The sequence below is a fragment of the Amia ocellicauda genome, chromosome 5 (genome assembly GCF_036373705.1).
Source record: "Amia ocellicauda isolate fAmiCal2 chromosome 5, fAmiCal2.hap1, whole genome shotgun sequence".
Classification (NCBI taxonomy): domain Eukaryota; kingdom Metazoa; phylum Chordata; class Actinopteri; order Amiiformes; family Amiidae; genus Amia; species Amia ocellicauda.
Window position 1 is genome coordinate 25,822,509 of NC_089854.1, and position 26,127 is coordinate 25,848,635.

Sequence of the window (26,127 nt, forward strand, 5' to 3'; positions counted from 1 at the left end):
TTCGGTTCAATGTTAATGTTAAATCACAATAATTCACAGTAGGTAAAAGAAGTAAAACACCTGGCTAAGGAAAGGATAATCACTATTTTATATATTTATGCATCATAAATATAATCCGTCTTTATTTACCTCAGCAAATAGATTTACTTACAACATAAATACAAAACATTTTAAAGGTCAGATTTGCACCAATATAATGGGTAAATATATAAATGATAAATTTGCACGTTCTAGAACTGCACCGCAGCACGACTCGGTAATCAACAGGTTTTTATGAGGAATGCCATCCCCTGGTAAGTATCAAACTCTGAATTTAGAACATCATATGACATACATTTATACACATAGTTCAGTAACAACAACTCCATATTAGGAACACGCATGAGAATCAATGATCTCATACTTCTGCTTCTGATCTCCCTGAGGCAATTGGGTCAAGAAGTCATTCTGTGTCCAGGACAGACGTCAGCCTTGCAGACGCTACTGTGCTTTTATATATTAAGGATTGGCAAGCAGCCTATGTGCTAAGAAGAATGGGAAGTTATCGGTTTTCGAGTAAATGAGCAATGCTGTCTGTTTGTATTTTGGGATTGTCTGTAAAACATACAGTGACCAGGTCAGAAGGTAATTTACAGCAGATACTGTCAGTCCGCAGTATGCACAGCAATTAGCAGTGTAAAGCACAATTAAACTTATTTCTGATCATAGCTTTGAATTTTCATTCTACAGCATATTTTAATGACACACCCAGACATGATTGTTCCTGCAGGTCCACATCACTGAGAGAAAGTCTACAGTAGAAACCCATTGCTAGATGTTACCCCGAAGGCCAGTCATTTGCAGGACATGTCTCCACTTCCTTCATTCGTCACGACCCACTCTTTGATGTGAAATGCAGTGCTTCCTTGTCTCCCCAGCTGTTGAAGAGATCATGGGCCGCACTTGTATACCATTGTTGATCTGCAATTCATTCAGGAAAACTTTCCCAGGTAATTTCTATAAATATAACATACATGCTGTTTTCCACTTCGGCTGCTATCCCGGGGGTGACATTGTACAGTGATGCACACACATTTTCAAACCAATAACTTACCTGAAAACAGAGTTCTGGATATGCAATAAATGAATGATCACAGTTTAGTGTTGTAGAACAATCAAGCACTGAAATTAAGATCACCCTATGGTTAAATTACCTTTCCAAAAGTTGTGTTTTATTATATCTGATGTCATTCAAAAAAACAGGAAAAAACCCGAGATATTCGAATAAGGGATTACTATTCCGAGTGTAGACAGTATATAGCATCTTAATTCACTTGCATGTCTATAATAAAATTACTAATCCTATGTCATTGCTTTATGCAAGCAGTCAATTCACTTTTTATTAAACCATTAAAAAGTTTCAAAATTCATATTTGACAATTGATCTTCATGATTTTCTTTTTTCCATGATATAAGTTCTTGTAATAATAAAATTACTACAAAAAAACGATTGGTAATATAGTTATTTTTTTATATATGTGTTATCATTTTGTAAAATATTTTTGACTGCTCTTCCATTAGTAACAAACGGAGCCAGATGCATAGTTAAAAATAAAACACATTAAACACCTTATATGCCATATACTGTACCATACATACATATGTGATGGTAGACTTTCCATTTCAACATACTGATTCCAGATAATACAATCAAACTACAGGTATCCATACAGTTTAAAGATGCTATAATAAAACCAATTGCTCACTTGGGGTCTAGACAAACTACAAGAGTATAGAATTCATGAGTTAATTTCCGACTCTTTTAAAGGGTCAATTGAAATGGTAGCATTTGCAGGTTTTCAAAGGCAATACTGTTTTACCCTAATAAAATAGATACATTGAATAGTGGTGTCATGGACCATTTACTGCATGGCTCAATGTCTATTCTGTGTCTTGGCAATAATTTCTTTAAATCCTTTTCCTACCTTAAGGGACAATTAACTCAGTCGGCAAAGGCAGATAGGGGTCAGAAGCTGACTCCTCCAACATCAAAATATGTATTTTTTTAATACAGAATACATCTTTGCCAGTTTTCAATTAAATATTTTTTGGACTCAAAAATGCCATATTTTCTTGTGTTTCCTTCACATGTGTAACAGCTATGCCTTGATAAAAGCAGAACACAGGTGAGAGTTATTAACTATCAATAGCCAAAATAAGAACCATGGCCAACGTCCTCAAGCTTGAAATTGAATCATTGTTTATGTTGGGAGGATCATTCACTTCTATTGAAAACAGAGGTCTTGGAAAATGGGTGACCCTTACATACAGAACAAGGAGTGACATTAGGAAATGGACAAGGTGCTAAAGAGAAAAGAAATTGTATTTAACTGGTAGTTTTACTACCAGATATGTGGAATGGCAATCAAAAAATATTTGCAAATGTTTACCTTCAGGGAGTCATTTGTAGTCTTCCATTTCAATTAACTAATATAAAGATGTGACTTAAGCTCAAGATAAATCTTTTTATAGCAGTCAGCAGTGACTGCAGTTGAGTTTTTTATTTTCTGTGGGGATGTTTTCTTCTTTCTAAACTCCTGAATATTGTGTGCCACAAAAGAAGAAGTTCTGCATTAAACTACCTAAGTAAACATACAGCCCATCCTTACACGGTTCATGTAATTTGAATGTGATGCTTATGGTGCTGAGCATGGTGAAGAACAGGAAGTGAAACAAGCAGGTAGTTCGGCGTTATACTGAAAACTGACATGAAACAGCAGTATTCTCTGACGGGTTGATGAGGTTTTAATAATATTTTTGTGTAATCGTTCACTTACCCTTTTAGTTCCAATTCAGGCCCGCCATAGTCAGATCTTGGATGGTTTCTCCTTAAACTATAAATCTTCTCTCTCTGGGGAAGCCATTTATAAAATGATGACATCTTACTTCCTTTTTCTGATTGCTGATTACACCTTGGAGTTTTTTAATTCAGCTTTGCCAGGCACCTCCAGACATCTAGAAAAGCAGGTTAAAAAAATCTGTGAGTTATAAATTAACTATATATATTAGCCCATGATTCAAACTGATCTACTAATAACTTCCCCCTTTAGATACCCATTGTTTAATACCTTTTTGTAAATAATACAAAAGGACATAATTGCTTTACCAGCACTTGAATCACAGCCTTTTCTTATATTAGTTCACTGGATAAACTACTCACAGCTGGTTTTGCATTAAGTACAAGAATACACAGTAGGCCAAAAATGGTTCTTTACAGAAATATGAATCATCATTCACTGATGGTCAGCATTAGATAGCACCATGGATTTGAATATACCTATTAATAAAATGGACAATGGGAACGGTGTAGAGTACAAAGATTAAAAACCTATGATATAGTTAAACCACACATTTCAATCTGCATGAACTTGAAAGTGACTTATGGGAAATGCTTAAAAAGCAATTTCAAATATTAATATTTGGAAATGAAGTGCACAAATTATATTATAAATCATTTTGATTTGATTTTAATAGCAAAATCACTTTTTTCTAATTGACTTGCTAGAATAAAATATAACTCTACTATCAATGGTGATCTTGGTTTTCAGAAAAAAAAAATCTGAACCTAGTATGATCCACATATTTTTGTGTGTGCACACGTATAGTGCATTGCAAAAGTATTCAGACCCTTACTATGCAGTCCCATTTAGTTAAATGACATGCGTGCACATTTTTACAATATTAGTACTATGGCAAAAGTATTTTTTCAGATAGCCTGATTAATTTGACAGTCATCTTAATTCCTTTCAATGTTACAGCTGTTCAACAAATATGGACTTGCTACAGGCTCATATGCACGTTGTCTTAGTATTTATACATGGTGTCTTCTTTTCCTTTTAACTCATTTTTTTAAAACCACAGTTATGAGAATTCCTACAATGCAGTTAATCAGTTTGAACCGCCAATGCTCAAAACAAGCAGAAAAGTGTCAAAAAAATAAGCATATTCCCCCTCCCCCAAAATCATCAGATCTGAAAGTGGACATCTACGATAATGCCGAAAGAAGAGCAGGTTTGTGTACGTGCACCTACTGCTTTCGAATGCTAGGAACTACTGGAACTAAAGAAAGAAGTACTGCTTTTTTTTTTTTTTTTCAGGGACCGGCGCCAATTCTAATAAGAGATTGCAGGCCTTAAGAAACCACTAATAGGTCCTAAGGTTTCCTGCCCCATGCGCTTCAGCAGCAGGAATTGTGAGCACTGCATTGGTCCCTTGTAATCAGAAACAGATTCCTGACTGGAACTCCAGTGAGCAAAGATCCTGAATATTAATGTACATTTCCTTTCTGGAATACAGTAGCTTTATTGGGGTGAATTGCTCCTTTGCTAAACCTCCTGAACCCGACTGCTGCAAACTTCAGCTGAAAGGCTTTTAGAACAACACTGCCGTCCAATCGTACTAGTTTTTCTGAAATGTTGTTTCAAAACAAGGTTCTGCATTCGGATGGCAAGCAGAGATTGCACCATTATTCCATTCCTTTAAATGAATGCTACAAATCATAAACAAATAGAACAAATTTGAAGAAATAAACATCACAAACTTCTAGTATTCCTTTTGACACAACTTTTCAATAAATATATTGCAGATAAGTAAGTATCCTCTGAGGCCACTTTAGCATAAAACAATTATTACGGTAACTTATATTATTGTTACAATTACAGCCAGAGTATAAAAATAAAAACCCGATAACACTGGGGAATATAACAATAAGTGATGTGAACGTGTCGACTGCAAAGAAAACATTTTTCAGACATGAGAATGTGGCAGACCTTTTCATTCATATTTTCACTGTTATGCTTATAGCTGTATCTAAGCTATGCTTTGTAATGTACATCTATTTTAATAGTACAATTTTTTACTAGCATTTAATTGTAACCTCCGCCAACAGAGAGCACCAGATATATGTAAATCTGCACGAGAGCCTACATTGCAAGGAGAAAAGTGTAAGGTTTCACGAGATGATTCTGCGAGTCTATTTAAAAAAAACCAAGTCCTTTTCAACAACGTGTGGTTTGCAAACAGAGGTCTGAAGAACAATACATGTTAGTTTAGTGACTCACTTCATTTGCTTGGCTTTCAAACCTTAACCATGATCTTACGGCTGATTTTATGCTCTCCTGAGCATTAGGCTTTTCCACTTCTATGACACAGCCTGATAATGAAATTATTGTATCCCCTTGCATTGCCTCTCTTTTCTTTTTTCTCTATTTCCTAATACCACATTTGTATACATATAGTATACTTAGGCATTCACATTCCCTGAGAGGTGAAATTAGCCATGTAACCCAGAGATGAAAATTATAATATACACTGAGAACACATAGATTAGCTGCATGTAAACAGATCTATTCATGGATTGGATTAGGTTTTGGTGACTCCAAGAAACTGTTTGCTTCGGCCTTTGAATGGCTACTGGTTAAAAAAACATTTAAGTCAAAGAATGAGAATCGCCTGGAGGCCATACTTTGCATTTTTTTGGTTTCTTGATGAAGATAACAACATAAATCATCAAGAAAACAATAATACTGTGGTTGGGAAATAGAAATAATTGTAAAAAAGTCTCTCGTATTCCCATTTTTTCTATCTGTATGCAACGGCCCTCTGAACAGCTGCATTTACCTTTTAAAATAATAATTTACAGTAAAGACAAAATACAGAAAACATGTCAATTGGTAAATGTTAGTGGAACTGCTGATTTATTTATTACATATATGACAAGTGTTAAGTTACTTTGTTCATAGCGTTTCTTAAAACTCCAAAACTATATGTTAGCAAATCAATGTCAAACATAGGCCACGTTGAATGCCTTCCCAGAATTCCCTCCATTGGAGTGTGTTTTGATTTTCTGACACCAAATTTTTACTTTCTATTCTATGTACATTTACAGGGCTGTCAGATGTATCCAAGATGCCCACAGTGCAAACCATTTGTTTTTCACATCGAACAGTCCTTATGATGCTTGTGTATTCTGGTCAAACATATTGAAAAATCTGGCCATACTTGCAGAATGACTCAGTGTGTGTATGTGTAGGGGATCAGTTTATGTTAGTTCCATTAATACGTTTAAGAGTTCAGTAGTTCACTGGCACTCTATCTATGATACCTTAAAATAAAAGCCTCTGTGAGTTTCTCCTCACATATAAAGGTACTACAGAGCCTATATTCAGGGAGAATCTGGAAAAGCAATACATCATAGATTGATAGAACAAAACAGTAAAGCATAGATGACTATCCTAACTGAGCTATACATTTCAGAAAACAGTTCAATACTGAATAATTACTAATTACTGCACATTGTCGGCAACAGAATACATGTAACCAAGTGAAAAAAGTATTAGCAAATAAAGTGTGAACTGCTGTGTCTGTAGCAGGAGAGAGGGAGAAGTGTACAGGTTTTAAGCACCAGAATAAGTCCCGAAACACTGGAGAGCAAGCTTGCTGTCAAGATGACTAATAGGTTGGAGCTAAAGGTCTCATTGTAGGGTGCTAACAGTCAAGTAGTGGTAAGTGAAGCATCTGACAGCAACTTTGGACCCAGAGTGCATCAGAGCAGCAAGCACGTCTCAAATGAAGATCCTCAGTACTGAAGAAAATTGGGTTATATTCCTTCTTTCTCTAATTTCTTTCACATTCGTAAGCCCTGTTTTTCTATGGCAAACACACATTTAATTTACCCCAAGTTCCCTTCACCAGCCCCAATGCTGCACGAAGTTCTTAACCAATTTAATAATTCCTCTAATTTCAGAGTATAAGTGATTAAAAGGGGGTTACTTGGTTGTATGCCACCCAACAGAAGCAGGAATGGGAACCCCAGTCAATGGGTAAGACAGTCTAAATACAAAGAAAGACATAGATTGTCAGCCACAGACAGAATGGAAGAAGAGAGAAGTTTAAAAAAGAAAATAAAGTAATGTTCTGTATTATTCCATTACAAGTTGCTTTTGCCAGTAAATAAGACACAGACGTAGCCTTTTCATTTGTCAGGTCACTGTGGACCATCACTTCTTATTTTACTTACACACTCACACAATCACTCGCTGTTTAAAAATAAAAAAAAGTTTCCATTACTAATAAAGTGTATTAATAAGGTCAGTGAGTCTGTGACGTAAATAACATTGTGGTTGGGCCAGCACTCCACTGATATATAACTCTCTTTAGTGTTTTCCTTGCTTCATTGGTGAAATAAAGGGATTGACGTGGCAGCATATAAATTCTTTAACTTGCTGAGGGGACAAGAATCCCAGTCCAGTTTGTGCTGCTTAGTTCTTCTCGTTAAAAATAAATGCAGGTGAGCTGCCAAGGAAGTTAAATACAGGTGTGTGTGCACTGTTTCTTGAGTTTTCATTTACTATTTTTCCTTAATATTTTGCTTGTAAAGGGGGGAGTAGTTAATAATATATATAAAATACTTTTTTTACAGATAGAGAAACATGGACAAATATGGTTGGATGGACCCACAGAGGCACAAAGAGAAAAAACAATGGATGGAGAGACAAACACAGATTCAATTATAACAAAAAAGCTGAAATTGTTTCAGAAATATTTATAATGTGTTTACTAATGTCCCTAATCAAAACCCACAGCTGGTAGAATTGACTTGTGTGTGTCAGTATGCAGCTACATTGCCGAGTCCATTACCAGGACTTATTTTGAAAATAATGGATGTGTATTTATTCACCCACCCTGTCCTACCATCTCTGTAGCACTGCAAGGCACAGCAGTATATTCAGGACTGAGACTTCAATTCACCAAATAATGAAAAGAGAGTATTAGCCAGGGAGCATTTAAACACTGACAAGTAGCCCTTTTGAGGTTAGGCGCTCAGTCCAGTGATCACAAGCAATTAGAGGTGGCTTGTGGCCCGTTGAGGGATTGAAGTGCACTCATGGACAGAAAGATGAAACACCAATCCATCTTCTGGCTGCAGAAGTGACAGAAAATCAAACATTGAGAACAGAAGCCATAGATGTTCCAGGCTTTTAATGTGTTTATATACTAGAAGTGGGACAGGTTTTGTATGAGAATCCTGGTTGATAAGAGCACACACATTCAATAGCTCTATGATGGCTCTTCTCAAAGTGTTTAGAAAGTGAGAGAGGGGGGAAAAAGGGGGGGGAAAAATTAAATGAATAACACATTGTGCATATTTTACACCCCTGAATATATGCTGAATCATAGCTCCTGTGTAGTTCACGCATTTGTAAAAACACGTCAAAGATGTAATGTTTCTTAAAGCACGATTAAACGGACCCAGCAGAGTTTTACATGAACATAATGACACACAAAGAAAATGGGTATCAATGCATTTGTCGCCAGTTAGTTCTGTTTACTTAATCTTTGGATTACTGGTAATTCATCCATCAATAATTTTATACCTTTATTGAACCAGGCTAGGGGTTATGTACGAACCATGCTCTGAATTGAACAGTAAGAAACATACCCTAGGAAGATTAATAGAATCTGTGCCCACTATCTTTATTCAGTTGTATTTCTGTATTATCTTGTCTCATGCACATATATACAGTGAGGGAAAAAAGTATTTGATCCCCTGCTGATTTTGTACGTTTGCCCACTGACAAAGAAATGATCAGTCTATAATTTTAATGGTAGGTGTATTTTAACAGTGAGAGACAGAATAACAACAAAAAAATCCAGAAAAACGCATTTCAAAAAAGTTATAAATTGATTTGCATGTTAATGAGGGAAATAAGTATTTGACCCCTTCGACTTAGTACTTGGTGGCAAAACCCTTGTTGGCAATCACAGAGGTCAGACGTTTCTTGTAGTTGGCCACCAGGTTTGCACACATCTCAGGAGGGATTTTGTCCCACTCCTCTTTGCAGATCCTCTCCAAGTCATTAAGGTCTCGAGGCTGACGTTTGGCAACTCAAACCTTCAGCTCCCTCCACAGATTTTCTATGGGATTAAGGTCTGGAGACTGGCTAGGCCACACCAGGACCTTAATGTGCTTCTTCTTGAGCCACTCCTTTGTTGCCTTGGCTGTGTGTTTTGGGTCATTGTCATGCTGGAATACCCATCCACGACCCATTTTCAATGCCCTGGCTGAGGGAAGGAGGTTCTCACCCAAGATTTGAGGGTACATGGCCCCGTCCATCGTCCCTTTGATGCGGTGCAGTTGTCCTGTCCCCTTAGCAGAAAAACACCCCCAAAGCATAATGTTTCCACGTCCATGTTTGACGGTGGGGATGGTGTTCTTGGGGTCATTCCTCCTCCTCCGAACACGGTGAGTTGAGTTGATGCCAAAGAGCTCGATTTTGGTCTCATCTGACCACAACACTTTCATTCAGATCTCCTCTGAATCATTCAGATGTTGGCAAACTTCAGACGGTCCTGTACATGTGCTTTCTTGAGCAGGGGAACCTTGCGGGCGCTGCACGATTTCAGTCCTTCGCGGCATAGTGTGTTACCAATTGTTTTCTTGGTGACTATGGTCCCAGCTGCCTTGAGATCATTAACAAGATCCTCCTGTGTAGTTCTGGGATGATTCCTCACCGTTCTCATGATCATTGAAACTCCAGGAGGTGAGATCTTGCATGGAGCCCCAGACCGAGGGAGACTGACAGTTATTTTGTGTTTCTTCCATTTGCGAATAATCGCACCAACTGTTGTCACCTTCTCACCAAGCTGCTTGGCGATGGTCTTGTAGCCCATTCCAGCCTTGTGTAGGTCTACAATCTTGTCCCTGACATCCTTGGACAGCTCTTTGGTCTTGGCCATGCTGGAGAGTTTGGAATCTGATTGATTGATTGCTTCTGTGGACAGGTGTCTTTTATACAGGTAACGAACTGAGATTAGAGAGTGCTCCTAATCTCAGCTCGTTACCTGTATAAGACACCTGGGAGCCAGAAATCTTGCTGATTGATAGGGGATCAAATACTTATTTCCCTCATTAACATGCAAATCAATTTATAACTTTTTTGAAATGCGTTTTTCTGGATTTTTTTTTTGTTATTCTGTCTCTCACTGTTAAAATACACCTACCATTAAAATTATAGACTGATCATGTCTTTGTCAGTGGGCAAACGTACAAAATCAGCAGGGGATCAAATACTTTTTTCCCTCACTGTATATATATATACATATATACATATATATATACATACACAGTTGAAAAGAGATAAAGTCAATTCAAGTAGATCAGTGAGGCAATCTCACCGTTATTCCAAAACATACACACGTCTGAGTGAAAGTCAGTTATAATGTGGCTGTGACTGGGGGCAAAACAACACATATGTCATTCTTAAATAGAGATTTGATAAAACAGATATCCCTCAGACTTTAATGACAATGCAAGCGTAAAATAATTTGCTCTATAACGCAATTAAGAATGGAGGTTGTGTTGGAAAATGTACATTATTATGATTAAGCTAAGGACCAATCAAATCTGTTTTTAAAAGGTATACTCTTATTGAATATATATATATATATATATTATATATATATTTAATTGACCCCCCAACCAAAGGTTTAATTTTAGACCTTTTTTCAACAAAAGTTGTAGCACATCAATAGAAACAGATGCTGTACATGAACCATAAAATTTAAAAACAAATTAAAACAAAAAAAGTGAAGGAAAGACCATCTCTGGCTCTTTCCAGTGCACAATTTAACTACACTTGGTCTCAATGCATACCTCCCAATTGAGCATTAAACTTCCTTAAGCCTTTTTACAAGACTTTAAAAAAATGAAAATCCCTACCACTTTGGAACCTTACAAAAATCTACAGATTCATGCTTTCGCATCTCGCTGTATGCATTCATTCAAGGACAGTCACCTTATCTATAACAGGTGGGTATATACTTTCAGAAATGTAAATTAAACCATCTTACATTTTTAAGGAGATCTGGTTGGGGATAATTCAACTTGAAATAACAATAATTTTTACTATTTATGTTTTATATAGATATCATGCAATAGAACAGTACTCCATACTAAAGTTTGCATAATTCTCTGAAATGCCATCCAAAGGATCATCTTAATTTCATAGGCCAGAAGAGGAAAAACATTCTGCTTTAGATGACTACAGAAGATACGGTTTAGAAACTCCGACAGGTGGCTGATTTAAATTGCGAAATACCTGCGCACAGTTTAAAAGAAATAAGATGGTAAGATATAAAAGAAACTGATCAACAGACATTGTCAACACAGATTATGACTGAGGATAAATCAAAATATTATATCTGTAGCCATCAAGTTCTCTATACTTTTCAGTTCCACAAAATCAAAAACACATTTCTCCCCCCCTCCCCCACACACCTCAATGAAGCATTTGGAAACCATGGGTGAATGAAAACATATCAATCAGAAAAAAAAAAAATGTTCCCAACACTGAAAGAGTCCAGAATTATTTGATTTGTCTACGGCTGACTCTATTGTCATGTTTCTGGCAGGTAGAACAAGTTGCTATTGTTGCAGACAATTACATTTTAATGCTATAATACACACTGGACAGAAGCCAGGTTAGTAAGCGAATTCTGAAAAGAATATATTATAGAGTTACTTTAAAAAGAGCCTACGCTATGGATGCATTAATTTAAGTGTTGAGTGTAATTATTGTCCCCGGGGTCTTGGGGAAAAAAACTGACATTTAAAAGAAACCAAATACATGTATTTAGGTAACATCATCATCATCACTGAGGTGAATCACATAGCTTACATGTCTAACAGTTGTTTTCAGAACATATTTCAATATTCTAAGAAGCTACACCAATCTTGAATGGCGTCAATAGGTGGTTAGACAATGCAGTTCCAATACTCATTAGAAGCTTCTTCCATCATCATGTGGAAAGAGTGAAACACGATTAAGACTGTTAAGGTAAATAGGAGAAAATAAAAGACCTAATTATAAGTAAAAAGAACAGTCTATAAGCACCTCCAAAGCAATAACTGATCCCAGTAACATTTTCTTTTGCACAACTTTAAGTTTGATTTAAGTCTCTTCTGGTAATAGGAACAGGAATAAGCAAAGGTGTATGCAAGTCCAAAAAAAAAAAGAAATCTCATGGAGGAACAGAAACTCCTTGTTATCTTGCTGGCTTGCTGGCCTTTCAATTCCCTAATTTTAACTTCCCTTTAGATAATCAGGGGTGACCCTACTATGGGGTGTTTTGGCAAATATTCTGTTTTGGTTTTTTTGAAGGGCAGAGATAAGATCAAACATCAATTATTTGCCAACCCCAATCTAATGCAAACACAAGCACACCCCAGTAAGCGGTAGGACATACAGGGGGATTCCTGATCATATCAAGAAGTATATGAAACAAAGAAATAAGCAGATGTACAGACTGTACTGGCTACATTTCAAATAAATCTACAAGATATTTTATTTATTAGTATTGCATTGTATTTTTGTCTAAGCCACACAGATTTAACTTATAGGAAGTCAAATAAAATAAAAAACAATTTAATGTATCAAACACAATGTAAACAAAAAAATCTAGTAGCTTTAGATGGAGAAGACAGTTCATGTTTAAACGTTTTTAATGGGAGGATCCAATGAAATCATGCTTTAAAATCAGTGACACAAATGTGTATTTCCATAGAAAAAAAACGGAAACAAACAAACGACAAACCCCATGACCATTTAAATGCAAGCATTTCCTTTTCCAAACCATATCCCTGCATAAGTTGCTGCATAAGTATATCCCCTTATCTTTCTTTTCCATGTAAAGGTTGTGTTTCTTAATCCAACTCATACAAATTATAGAAAAGAAAAGAAAAACAATCCAACGGCATTTGGGGATAGGTAATAAAAGTCTGGAAGAGCCAAGTGCAATCATTACAGTGTTTAAAAATGGAAAGGAAAAGGAAACCCAATGTGTATAACCTGTATGGCTCCATTGCAAGACACACTAATGAAAAATAAGTATTTTCCATTTCGGCCAAGTCCCATTGTTTTCATTCTTACAGAACTGGAATCCCATGAAGTGTTATTGATTGTTCTTTCCCATAAGCAGACGTGTCGCTGGCCTCACAACATCCACCAATAAAAGCAGATTTTGAAGAAAGTACTGTTGACGGAAGAAAAGCACCTGCGTGGTCCATGACATCATAACCTTCTAAAAATAGGCACAGGAGAAAACGCAGGAAACCACTAGCATATTATTCTGGCATTGAATCAAACTTTTATTTTTTGTCAAGATAAAAATGAAGCTATATTCATTTGTGGCTTATTAGAAGGATGAAAATGATGTGACAGCGTCTGTCATTGCATTTACTGACCATGGGAGGATTGTTAAGTTGTGAAAAATGGAAGGAAAGGGTGTGTAACTTTTACATGATCTAAATCTTCACACCAGTACTTGTTTATATCATTATTATTATTTATTTATTTTTACAGTAAAGTGGGATAAGCTCTCATAGGGAATGGCAATTGAAATGAGTCTGGGAGAGCGGAGCAGCGAGTGGGAGTTTCCTGCGAAGCTCACTCCTTCTCCTATGCCGAGTTATTGGCTAATCACTTGAGGCAACCATGAAGTGCAATACGTTACAGTTAAGTTTGACAAGTCAATACTGGGAAAGTGTCAGACGTCCAAAAGAGACGACTTAGTCATGCTCCGGGCTCACGTCATGCAACAGTGGTGTGAATGGGAGGGTGAAATTCCACTGCTGATGGGGAATATAACAGCAAGGGGCTGCTTTGAGGTATTTTTTTTAACCAGGGCACACCATGACAGATGTGCAGAAACTAGGGCACAGACATGTAATACAGTCCCTTTCTGGTGTCGAGGGATGCAATCTGTAATGTTCCGTCATCAAACTCGAGAAGCTTGCTTTTTCTTCAGAGATTTGTTTAGTTAAGAGTATGTGAAGCACTCAGAAATGGCTGCCTGAAGGGCACTATACAAATCTAATGTTGATTAGTTGATGGATTGACTAAAAACAGTCTATACAATACTATACAAGCCAAACTAGATATCCAGAGGGCTATTGTTCCAAGTATCGCCTTTTCTCAGATGATTGCGGATATAGGGTTAGTTCACCTGAGTGCACGACAGAAATATCTATTTAGACAAGTTCACCGAGCTCCATATTATAGACTAACTTTAAAAAAGCTACAAAAATATAGTCTCCAAATTATAAAAACATAAAAGAGATTGGGGACACCTCCGGCCTTGCTGACAGTGCTAGGTTTCCATAGGTCTCTACAAGAGCTTACTTTGTGTCTTTGTCTATATGCTACCTACACGTAAATGCACATATTAGAATGGTACATGGAAATGGTTTGTTAAAACAAAGTTAATGGCCAATTATTGCATGCCAAGGCAGTTTGATTTATTTAGCCAGCAGGGCAAGCGTTACAATAGTATTTTTTTCCAGGTATATACCATGCTTTATGTAGTGTGACCAGACAGCCATGCTTAGTCAGCTGGGATTGCTGTTAAAAGAACCACATATAAAAAGTGACAGGACAATAAAAATGGGACCACCAGAAAACCAGGCTTGTACATTCATTATTTTTTCTTTTCTTTAAAAAAACAAAACAAAAAGAAAGATCCTTTTCCATCTCAGCAGAAGGTTTTTCCCTAACCTCGCTATTGAGGGGGTTCCTGGTCATGAAACAGCAGAGTGGAGGGTCTGTTTGATGGGGGATGAGACAGTTAAATTTGCTGAAATGCTGCAATGGCACAGACCCTGTCCCTTCTCCCTTTTGAACTCTCAGTAGGGAATCCCACGGCTGGGTCAGCGTACAGGCGGACTACCTCACACCACTCCTCTGGGGGAAAGGATAGCTTACAAGACTCCCCCATCACCCTTTAACAGTGTACTCTTCATTAAATAAATACCATGCATAAGATTACTGCTGAGCTGTCCATTAAATATTGAAGGAGACTAAATAGTTCAAGTGTAATCAAATGTATGTCACTTGTAAAAAAATATCAACAAACAAAGAAACCATGACCTACTTTAACAGAAGTTTACATAATCCATATGCACATATGCATATCCTTATTCATACATGGTTTTGTATTTATCCCTTTTTCCTCATAAACAAATGATCAACTTGATAACACAAACCACTGAATCAAAAGATCCATGGAAAAGTTTAGAAGATGATCAAACCAAAAATGAAAGCTCTACTACTGGATCATTAAAAATGACAACTTGACACTGGATCAGTCGCCGGTTCTCCACAGCACATGAACCCACACACAAACTATAACTCGGAATATATTCTATTCTATTGGCTATTATGAAGTGAATGACAAAAGCATGGCTTCAGGGAATCAGTGGAGACGGTTCTAGCCACTCCTCCCTGTAGAAGCAGGTGATACAACTTAACAAAATGGGGGTGACTTCATCTCTGTCTCTGATGTCATCCAACTGTGAGTCTGTTAACAAAACAGTGTCAATTCCCCAATTAGACCTCTCCCCACCTTCTGAGTCAGCCTGGGTAATGACTGGCTTGTCAATGTTTCCAGTTGACTCGCCCTGGTACTGTTTCTGAAACCTGTCGATGGGGTGGGTTCCTAAAGGCTCCCTAAATATTTGAGGTGCCGGGCAGTGACGCAAGCTGCAAGCTTTTACAGCTCATAAGCATAGCGTCTAGCTTGTAGAGTAAACAGTCTTTCTGGAGTGAGAACGGCATTAAGGGCCGTGAAGTTTCCTGTTTCCATAAAGTCCTTTCCCGACATGAGTGTACAGAGTTGAAAAATAGTTTGGTTCCAAAGGGAGTACCTTCATTTTTTGTTACACATCATTAAACCATATTTCAAGAAACCATCCAAGCTGATGACAAATATGAATGAGAGACAAGAGTCTGCAGTCAAGTCACTATGTTCAACTATTTTCATAGTTTATGTATATATAAAAACTTCTAAACACTTCCTTGTGTATCAATTATAGGCTGTTTTGCACAAGGAACTCTAATGCCTCCACTTAAAACTTAAAACCTTCAAATGAAAATATGATGTTCTTCACACTATTGCAGGAAAATGAGAATGTGTTCTGTAAATTGATTTTACAAATTGATTTTCACCAAAATAATATCCTATTGGGTAAAGCAATAAGGCATTCTGAAACTTTACCATGGATTGCCCAACAATATTGCAGAGATTTTTTGTTTCTCTAGTACGTGACTGGTTATCAGGCTACTTCTATCTTGATGTTCTTGAAATTCCTGTTTTTTTATTTTTCACGGCAATACAAGTGTTACAAGGCACATCTTCATGACTAACATGCATTGGTTTCATGCTCTTAAAGCTCTATTGTTAACATAGCTTGAGTTAAAAATAAATAAATAATCAGCCTGGTATTCTTCCTTTACCATGATTGTATGATACATATAATATCAAATATGCATGTGTGTGTGTGTGTGTGTGTGTGTGTATATATATATATATATATATATATATATATATATATATATAGATAGATAGATAGATAGATAGATAGATAGATAGATGTATATATACATAGATATTGCAATCCTATATTCAAATTGCAATCCTACATTAGCTCAGGTGTAAGCAATCACATTCAACATCGCACATCAAGTTAAGTGGCCTCCACTGTAGTGATTCACACTATTTCAGGGTAAAGTCAGCAGTTCCTGTAGGTTCTCCCAGATGGGGAAACAGATTCAACCACAAGGTTTCAAAATAACTCTGGGACAGAGCTAACAGAGCTTGAACAGTTATGTAAAGAATAATGGTGAAATATTGGCAAATCTAGGTGTGCAAAGTTGGTAGAGACCTATCCCAACAGAATTACATCTGCAATTCCTGCCAAAGGTGCTGCAACCAAGTATTAACTCAAGGGGGGGGAGACTTATCCAATTATGATATTTCAGTTTTGTATTTTATTTTTTAAAATTTCCTCCCCACACAAACTTTCCCCCTTAACTGTGTGGAGTATGGTGTGTAGAAAAAAATAATCATTTAAATGCATGAAACTCTGAGGCACTGACATCAAAATGTGAAAGAAGTTAAAGGGGGTGTACACTTTCTATAGGCACTGTATACGTGTGTGTGTGTGTGTGTGTGTGTGTGTGTGTCCTTCATCTGAGACAGTAGCGCTAAGTAAGCATTAATATTTTTCCATAATTGTATTTAAGTAGATTTGGAACAGACAGCAGAAAGAATTAAAGGCAGCAAAGAGTAACAGCCTCTTTATATTCATTAACAATGTATTTCCTTCTTTTTGCAGTTTTCATCTTTACAGTCAGATATTTTTGGAGAGCTTCTGTGATGCAAATATTATCCTTCCTCCAGATAAAACACAGATTGGACTTTTTTCTGATTTCTCTTGGACTCCATGGCTAATAGGAGGTGCCTGGACATTTGTTCTTTTTAACACGCCATTTGGTTTCTTGCATGGATTCTTTCTTAAGTGGTTTGTGCTCTTTTAAGAGTTATATACTAAAAAGAAGGAAAACATATTGTAGTGAGCTTCAGGTTTCTCAAAATGCACCACTTTAAAGTGTGTTTAATTTGTGACTCATGTGGAGCCTGATTTAAATATATTTTCTCATTTCTGGCAAAGTAAACTTCAGGGGCCTTTGTTAAGAAATGTGGGTGTATGGCACATGCTCCAGGAGAACCCAATTGAGGTGTGCAAGTGTCCTAATTTCATGCAAAGATCTGAACTCGGTGCAACTCAAAGCCACTGCTGTCCTCAATGTGTTCAGAATTACTTCATTTGATGTTGTGGAGCATAGAGCATAGTTATATAATTTTAAACTTAAATGCAACATTGGTACAGAAGGGGTCTTGGGCTGGGGACCTAACCCTGCAGGTCAACCCATCAATGCACCACCAAAAGACTCTGACCACTTAGCAAGCTCTGGCAACTACAGCTGATTCACTGGTGTTAGTTGTCAGCATGGAAGATTCTAGTTCATGGCCTTGAACTTTGCCTCGGTTCAAAAACCTGTCAGTAGCACATAAAGCAGGTGAAAAAACATACCCCTCACTGGGCAGTACTACTCTTCACATACTTTTGTTGAATTGAATATGAAGAGTATTTTACAGAAATACACAATTTTCTTTTTCTTTCTTTTAATTTTTCTTTCTTGACACTGTCAGCTTGTTTAGCTCTGAGACGTAGGTATGGCAAAGCTGACTGGCTGGTTGTCAACTCCAGACCCGCAAAACCTTGACATCTTTGATTTAAGAGAAGCTGATCTGGGTTAGGCAAGCCCATTCCTGATTCAAAGTTTGACTTGGCCACCATTTCTGCACTCAAGCTACATCTCTGTGGCTTAAGGCAGTTATTTGGAGGTACAGTGATACTAGGAAATTATGTGCGTAGAGCTGTAGCAGAAGGCCCCGTGGACGAAAATCTGTCCTTTACGACTCGTTCAGTCTAATGAGTCAGTTAGCACAACTTCCTACTGTAGGTATCATATGCATCTGAAGTACAGCCCATTAAACAGACTAGACTAGAGTCCCATACTGTGAGAAATTAACAGAAAGGGCACACCAATACCAGAGGCTGTGTGTGTTGATCACCTTTAGCAGGCCTTTCTTAGTTCAAACAGAGCCTGTGCAGTTATTGTTTATGCTCCCATCTTCCTGCGTGTAGAATATCTATGTACTGAAGATCATGGCACATTTTACAAGGGGCGGAAAAGTTACCTTACAAGCTATTTTTAAACATTTTCCTACATATTTTTTTTTTTTCCTGAGAGGATTGAGTAAGAAAAGTCTAGGAAGTGAACAGAGAGTAGTAGAAAAGATGACATTCAATATGTGTCACCTCAAATCATTTTTTGTTCTATAACCTCAATACTTAGCAGATGAAGGGCAAGTGGCAAGCCAAAGCTATTTTTAAACCCTTTTAATTGACCAAAAAAATGCATTCCATAACCACCAAGTAAGAAAGGCATTTCCTGGGTGAAGTCAACAAAAATTCATGTGAACATCCCAAATAGCAACTATCTGCGTTACTATTTCTTGTTAAATTGTAAAGAATCTGTGATATTTCACTACAGAGACTTTACTTCATAGAAGTGTATTGAAAAAAAACAAGTTACTCGATTGGATTCTGTGTAAGAATTACTGTCACATACAGCCAATAAAGCTTTTTGGTAGATTGTCATGCACGTAACAAACATCACAAACCATACTGTCATAATGCTTCTATAAACATTTTTTTCTTGTTTCGATAACCTTTAAGTTAAAATATTTGATCTGCGCACAACATAATTTTCCCATGCTAAACATATATTCATTTCTCCACCTTTATGGCATGCCACTCATTTCTGAGCTAATTGTGCATTCCTGTAATCTTTGATGATGTTACAGAGCATCACATACATAATCACAAAATGATGAAGTCTAACTGTAACCAAGCTCGTTTAATAGCTTGTATTTCAACTGCTGGCTGAATGCAGACTGCCCGGCCTTCACTGGCACAAACAACAAACAAAGGCAGTGAAGGGTAATGAAATCTGGATCACCGCCTTTGTTTGTCTACTATTGCTCTTTACTGTCGCCTTTACATTTGGCTCTTAAACGGAAAGCAAATTGGTTTTGCTGTTTAGGTTATAGCACACAAAACTAGTAAAACTACCATGGAATAAAAATATGAATACGTACTTAACAGCTCTGCTTGCTTAGCTTTATCTGATTCACACACCATAATATGTGTAAAAGGCCAGAAATAATTTTATATAAAGCTGTGATATGAGGTGATGACTCTAATAAGGTCATCCGAGTTCAGCAGCCAGATGAGAGAGAATATGTAATTGTGACTATTTTACTTCTATTTTTCATTATACAAGATAACTGTCTACATGACTAACCATGTTTGTTTCTGTGGTTTTCCTGAAGGATTTTTTCCCCTAAGCCTCCACTTGTTGCCTGGCTCTGTCTGTACCTGCTATCTTCAAGTTTCCCTCAGTCTGACTCACTCTGGAGGCAGATGTGCTGATAATTTTCTTTGGCAAGAGGCATGTTCTTAAAGTATTACAGACCACTGCACAGTATTTACACCTCACATGCTATAAGCTGTGCCTCCTACAATATGCTGTCATGTGACTTATGTGCAAATCCTGCATTTAATTAAATATTCTTTTATCTTTTATTCTATGGCTATTAAAGGGTACAGCATAATTTCACATAATTTCACCCAAAAAGCCGTGCCAGATTTACAGTTTAATCGGCACAGAAAAAAACAACATAACATCTCAGCCTCTAGGAGTTATTACTAAGAACTAAGAAGCTATCTGCAAATCCTGGAAAATTCCTTGTTTGATTTCTAAAAACGTATTGTGAAAAACAAACCAATTATAAACCCAAGACTTAAATATTCTTTATAAAAAATAAAAAAATACTAAAAAAGCTTTTGTGTGTATGTATATATAAATATAACTAGTTGACCTTTAGTTAAATTGACCAAATTACAATCCCTTTATAGAAACAAGTAACTTTGAAGGTGTATTCAAATGTATGTGACAAGTTTAATATCTGGGTAAGATGCACAACACACCTGGAAGGAGGAAAACTCTGGATTTATTTGCAAAAAAGACAGTTTTCAGTTTTCCTTTATCATTTAATTATTTGACTAAGGTCTAAATCTCAACAGAACACTGTAAGCGAGATTGAGTTACACACATATGTAATGGTAAAGCTCATATGAAGACAAAGTACAATGGTTTCAGCTTTTTCCGCACCCCGCTTTTGTGGTTTGTGTGACTGCAGTTGCAGTTGGGACAAGCCTTCGGAAGGAAGTACTTAAAAGAGATGCGACAGAAAAATGATAATGTGGTCATAGGTTATAGTCAAAAAGGGTGGGGAATTTTGGGTCCGCATCCTGAATTCTTATCGAAAAAACAACAACAATATAAACTATGAATTGCTCATTGATTTATTTTACGGTTCCACAGAGTTAATGTGCACTGGAGAGAAGCACTTCCTTGTTCAGAAAAGGGAATTTCCTTTCTGTTTTCCCTTTACAAAGGGGATGGGGAGAGCAAAGAAGTGCTCAGCCAAGGCTTTGTTTCAAAACTACTGGCTCATGCATGGGTCACTTTAAAGTCATTGGAAAACAACTGCAAAGAAAAAATAAATAAAATAAAACACCTGGTCAGAAATTGGGGAGTGTTTTTTAATTGAAAGGCTGTTTTATAGGTGCACCTAATAATTGCATCCATTTATGTATGCCATAATTCAAGTCGCACCTGTGCCGAGGATGTGCCGATACTCCCCACTACAGACTCTGTCAACCCCGTCAATGAGAACTATTGCTACTTTTGCGTAGGCTGTTTTAAACTGTATTTAATACATCACTGTTGGCTGGAGCCCAATGAAAGCAGACTGTGTGCTATAGGGGTAGGCGTAGTACAAACAGCATCGCTGCCTGTGAGGGCTTATCTTTGAAAATGTGTTATCTGAAAGTTTCGTAACGTTGGTATCTGGCTAAATACATTTATGAAAACCTCAAGATGACATCCAGCCCCATTAGTATAATCCACTGTGGGTTTGTACATGTTTCAGACTAAAGCACACCACACTTTCCTGCATACATTTGTGGGAGTTTTGACTGCCAGTTTGCACATGTTCTGTAATCCATTGCAAATGTGTACATCATAACAGCACCTACTCACCAAACAACTACATTTTCAGGCAAGTGATAATGGTGGGAACTGTGAGAACAAATTACATTGCGATTCTTGCAAAAGATGCATGTTTTCTATGCATCTATTCTCAATGTGCAATATACATACAGATTTTATTTTTATTTTTATGACTGACACACAAATATTGATACATAATTGTTTCTGTCTGGAGAGATTTACTGGTTACATTTTCAGATGTTGCAGATACATTTTATATATGATTTGTTTGAAGACATTGTGTTTATAGTTTTCAGACAACAGTGGTGTAGTGGTGTAATATCTTTATTTAGCTTAAAATATACAATTTACATAAAAAAAACTAAAAAAATGTGGATGATATTTTGAAACATAACCTAAAATCCTATGGTTTTGATATATTATATATAATAAAGGATAATACAAATACCTTTTCTGGAAATTAATTTTAATATAATTCTAGGCAGTTAATGCACTAAGGGGAGAAAAATGTTAAGAAATTAGACAAATTATCAGACATGTGTTTGCTTTCCATTTCATTTTGAAAGGGGGGGTTCTAATGTACGTGAATGCATGTAGAGTTTGCAGTGACCTTTACTCTGCCCTCTGAAAATTGTACATCGGTGAAGGACAGAAAAATAATATTGCCCTTAATTTATTTCAGCTCAGGCTTACTTTATAATGTGTGCCGTATTTGTATTACGCGGCAGGTCTGGAGGTAAAACACAGCCCTTTAACTCCTTGGCGCCTGTGCTGCTGTGGAAGGCCTGCCTTGCCCTGTCTATGTAAACGACCATGAAGCCTTGCCAGTCATCCTGTGGTTTCCCTGGGATCACAGCTTCCATTCACGATACCGGTATTGTTTATTTTTGAAGGGTTTAGGAAAACTCGACGCAAACTTATCAGATTTAACAGTTACAGCTTTTCTTTTTTCCTTAATGTTGACACTTTGTGCTCACGTATGAAAACTGGCAAGGAGTTAAACTACATTCCCCTGTATGTACATATGTATGTGTTTATATATAGTAAGAAGTGATTTAGTAACTCTATATTGCCCAGCTGAGGAAAATGTCAAGTACCTTGCCAATAAGGGAGATGATATGATGAGCGACCACAATATAAGCAAGAACAACCTATGTCAATTTGAAATGCCATTATGAATGTAGAGTGCATTTCGAGATTAATCTGAATACTACATGCACCTCAGATACATGGCTAGTGTTTACTGATGCAATCAAGACCAAGAACTGAAGTCACTCAGATCTCAAGTGACCCAACCTATTCATGACAAGGGGCGAAAGTATGATTACAAAACAAAACATTCTGATATAAATGAGTGCTTGATAGATGTTATAGCATATTTATTTTAAGAAAGCATTTACAGATTGTGTATATTTTTTATTTAAATACAAATCAGTAGCAATTCACCATTTGAAATGTGTACATGTTTCTTCTTATGCACATAAGTGCAGCACATCCCCTGTTGTGGTCTCGGTGACATATGGATTTCCAAAACTTCTGGAAAATGTGAGACACCCATACCCGTACAGTACAAGGACTCCAAAGACTTCAACCTGCTGACCTTCTAGTGCAGTGGTTTTTGTTTGGCTTCTCACCTCGACACTGTTCACATGTAAACATGAGCCAGTCGCCACATCCTGCCAGCAGGGAACAACAGCCGAGGTGGAAACCATTTTTAATTGCTTAGGAAAACAGTGCAGATACTAATATACCAGCACTTGCAAATTAGTGCACCACAAAATGAAGTCTGTAAGGCTACAGGTTATTTTTTACCACTGGTTGATATATTTTAGGGCAAACTGGAATCCAGATGAGTGGAAAACTATTATTTAAAGTTTAAAGTATGTTTTGTTGAACATGATGGGTCGATCGGCTTCCTCTTGTTTGTAAACTTTCTTATATCTATATCGAGAGAGAGAGAGAGAGAGAGAGAGAGAGAAAGAGAGAGAGCAAGCAAAACTACAACTCCACCCCCCCAAAAAAGCAACAAGAATACAGGCCTGACAAGGAAAAAGAAAATCAGCATTAAAAAGCTGGTATTTGAGAACCAACTTTATAAGATAAGAAAAAATGTAGCTGGTTAAGGTAACCAAAGAAACAATAACCATGATCAGCAAACATCAAAAAGGTCATGCTAGGTTCCCTTTAAACAAGTGGTGTGGAGTTTTGAACTCTTTGTAGATGTCTGAATGTTACAAGAAGGCCAGACTCAGACACACTTGCCACAAAGGAATTGGGGGGCGGGGGCGGGTTATGAGATCAGAAATCCCCAATCAATGTTTTGGAGGGATGGTGCACTATCCAGTACATGGAATAAGTATACATGCATAATATCCAGTATACATGCATTACCTTATTAGTCACACATAACTGCCATGAGAATTTCCCCAAATTAATAACAGTGATGTAATGCCCTTTTAGTAGTAGTAGTAGTTGTAATGTTAGGAATTGAGTTCATTTGCCCTTACTGTGAGAGGTATTGCTTTGGTGACAACCATAAGTCACCTTGGGTAAAGGCATTTTCAAATACAAAAATAAATAAACAAATACAACTTTCTCTGTTTTTGGACTGCAATGGAATGTGGGGAATTCCTCTGTATAGTATTACACGCATTTGTGATCCGCAGAAGTTGCCAAGACACTAAAAACCAGAGGACAAGGACTTACTTCACCAAATCTATGCCTAGCCTACTCGATGGGCATTCTTGTGGTGTTGCCAGGAACATTTAAAAAACTGAAACAGTGAGTCTTATTCAAAGTGGACGGAGGGGCACTCTCGGGCGCGCATACGTAAACATTCAGATACAAAGCAAAACAAAACAACAAAATTTATACTCTTAAGAAACGGTTTGACTTGTTGCATTTTTGGCAGACTAAATTGAATGCTGTCATTCAGAAGGCTTTGGACATTGTGGTATTATATGCCTAAGGCAGGGGTGGACTTCCTTTCCAGTCAGATACTCGGTGTGCACGTACTCTTCCTTGCTATGGCTCAAGAAGCACGTCGATGCAGCACATAAGAAGCATCACCATGGAAACGCCCTCTGTTTTTCACAGGAGCTTTGAAAACACACATTTGATATCCATCAATTAAAATAACATAATTAATGTAATCATAGCATCATTCCAACCTCTTTTCTACATGTTCAAGTGAATATGGTTAGCTGAAAACCATAGATCGCAATTAAAACTGAATCAGGAAATGTTTTGTATTATCTGTTGTTATGCTATAGTCACACAATTAGTTTTGAAAAGTTACTAATCAGTAGGGAACAGAAACTTCTATTATTGGAGCATGCTCTGCCCTGGAGTAAAATCCATTAGGAACCACCCATTAAATGTTGAGAGGAAAAGAAGCAAAGTAAGAAAGGTAGCCTATGAAAAAAATAAAATAAGGATGGACATGTAGGCTACATTAAAATTATGTCTGCCATGAAAAACAAAGGCCCTGATTTAAAACCAAAAACAATCAAATGCAAAATATGTGTATAAAAAAATATACACTGTATTAATTATTTATTTTTATTTTCCCCAATATTCACAATGACAGGCAGAACAAATATTACAGTGATCATGTTGGGAATTACCTTAGGCCATAACATTATGACCACTGACAGGTGAAGTGAGTAACACTGATAATCTTGTTATCATGGCACCTGTCAGTGAGTGGGATATATTAGTTGATGTGTTAGAAGCAGGAAAAATGGGCAAGCATAAGGATCTGAGCGACTTTGACAAGGGCCAAATTGTGATGGATAGATGACTGGGTCAGAGCATCTCCAAACCTGCAGCTCTTGTGGGGTGTTCCCGGTCTGCAGTGGTCAGTACCTATCAAAAGTGGTCCAAGGAAGGAAAAGCGGTGAACCGGCGACAGGGTCATGGGCGGCCAAGGCTCATTGATGCACCTGGGGAGCGAAGGCTGGCCCGTGTGGTCCGATCCAGCAGACGAGCTACTTTAGCTCAAATTGCTGAAAAAGTGAATGCTGGTTCTGATAGAAAGGTGTCAGAACACACAGTGCAGCGCAGTTTGTTGCGTATGGGGCTGCGTAGCCACAGACCAGTCAGGGTGCCCATGCTGACCCCTGTCCACTGCCGAAAGCGCCTACAATGGGCACGTGAGCATCAGAACTGGACCACGGAGCAATGGAAGAAGGTGGCCTGGTCTGATGAATCACGGCCTCCAAATTCCCCAGATCTCAATCCAATCGAGCATCTGTGGGATGTGCTGGACAAACAAGTCCGATCCATGGAGGCCCCACCTCGCAACTTACAGGACTTAAAGGATCTGCTGCTAACGTCTTGGTGCCAGATACCGCAGCACACCTTCAGAGGTCTAGTGGAGTCCATGCCTCGACGGGTCAGGGCTGTTTTGGCGGCAAAAGGGGGACCTACACAATATTAGGCAGGTGGTCATAATGTTATGGCTGATCGGTGTATGTATATATAGGGGTTTTGATGGAACTGTTTACTTCAACAATGTGACCATGACAACCTGGCAAGAAATCTG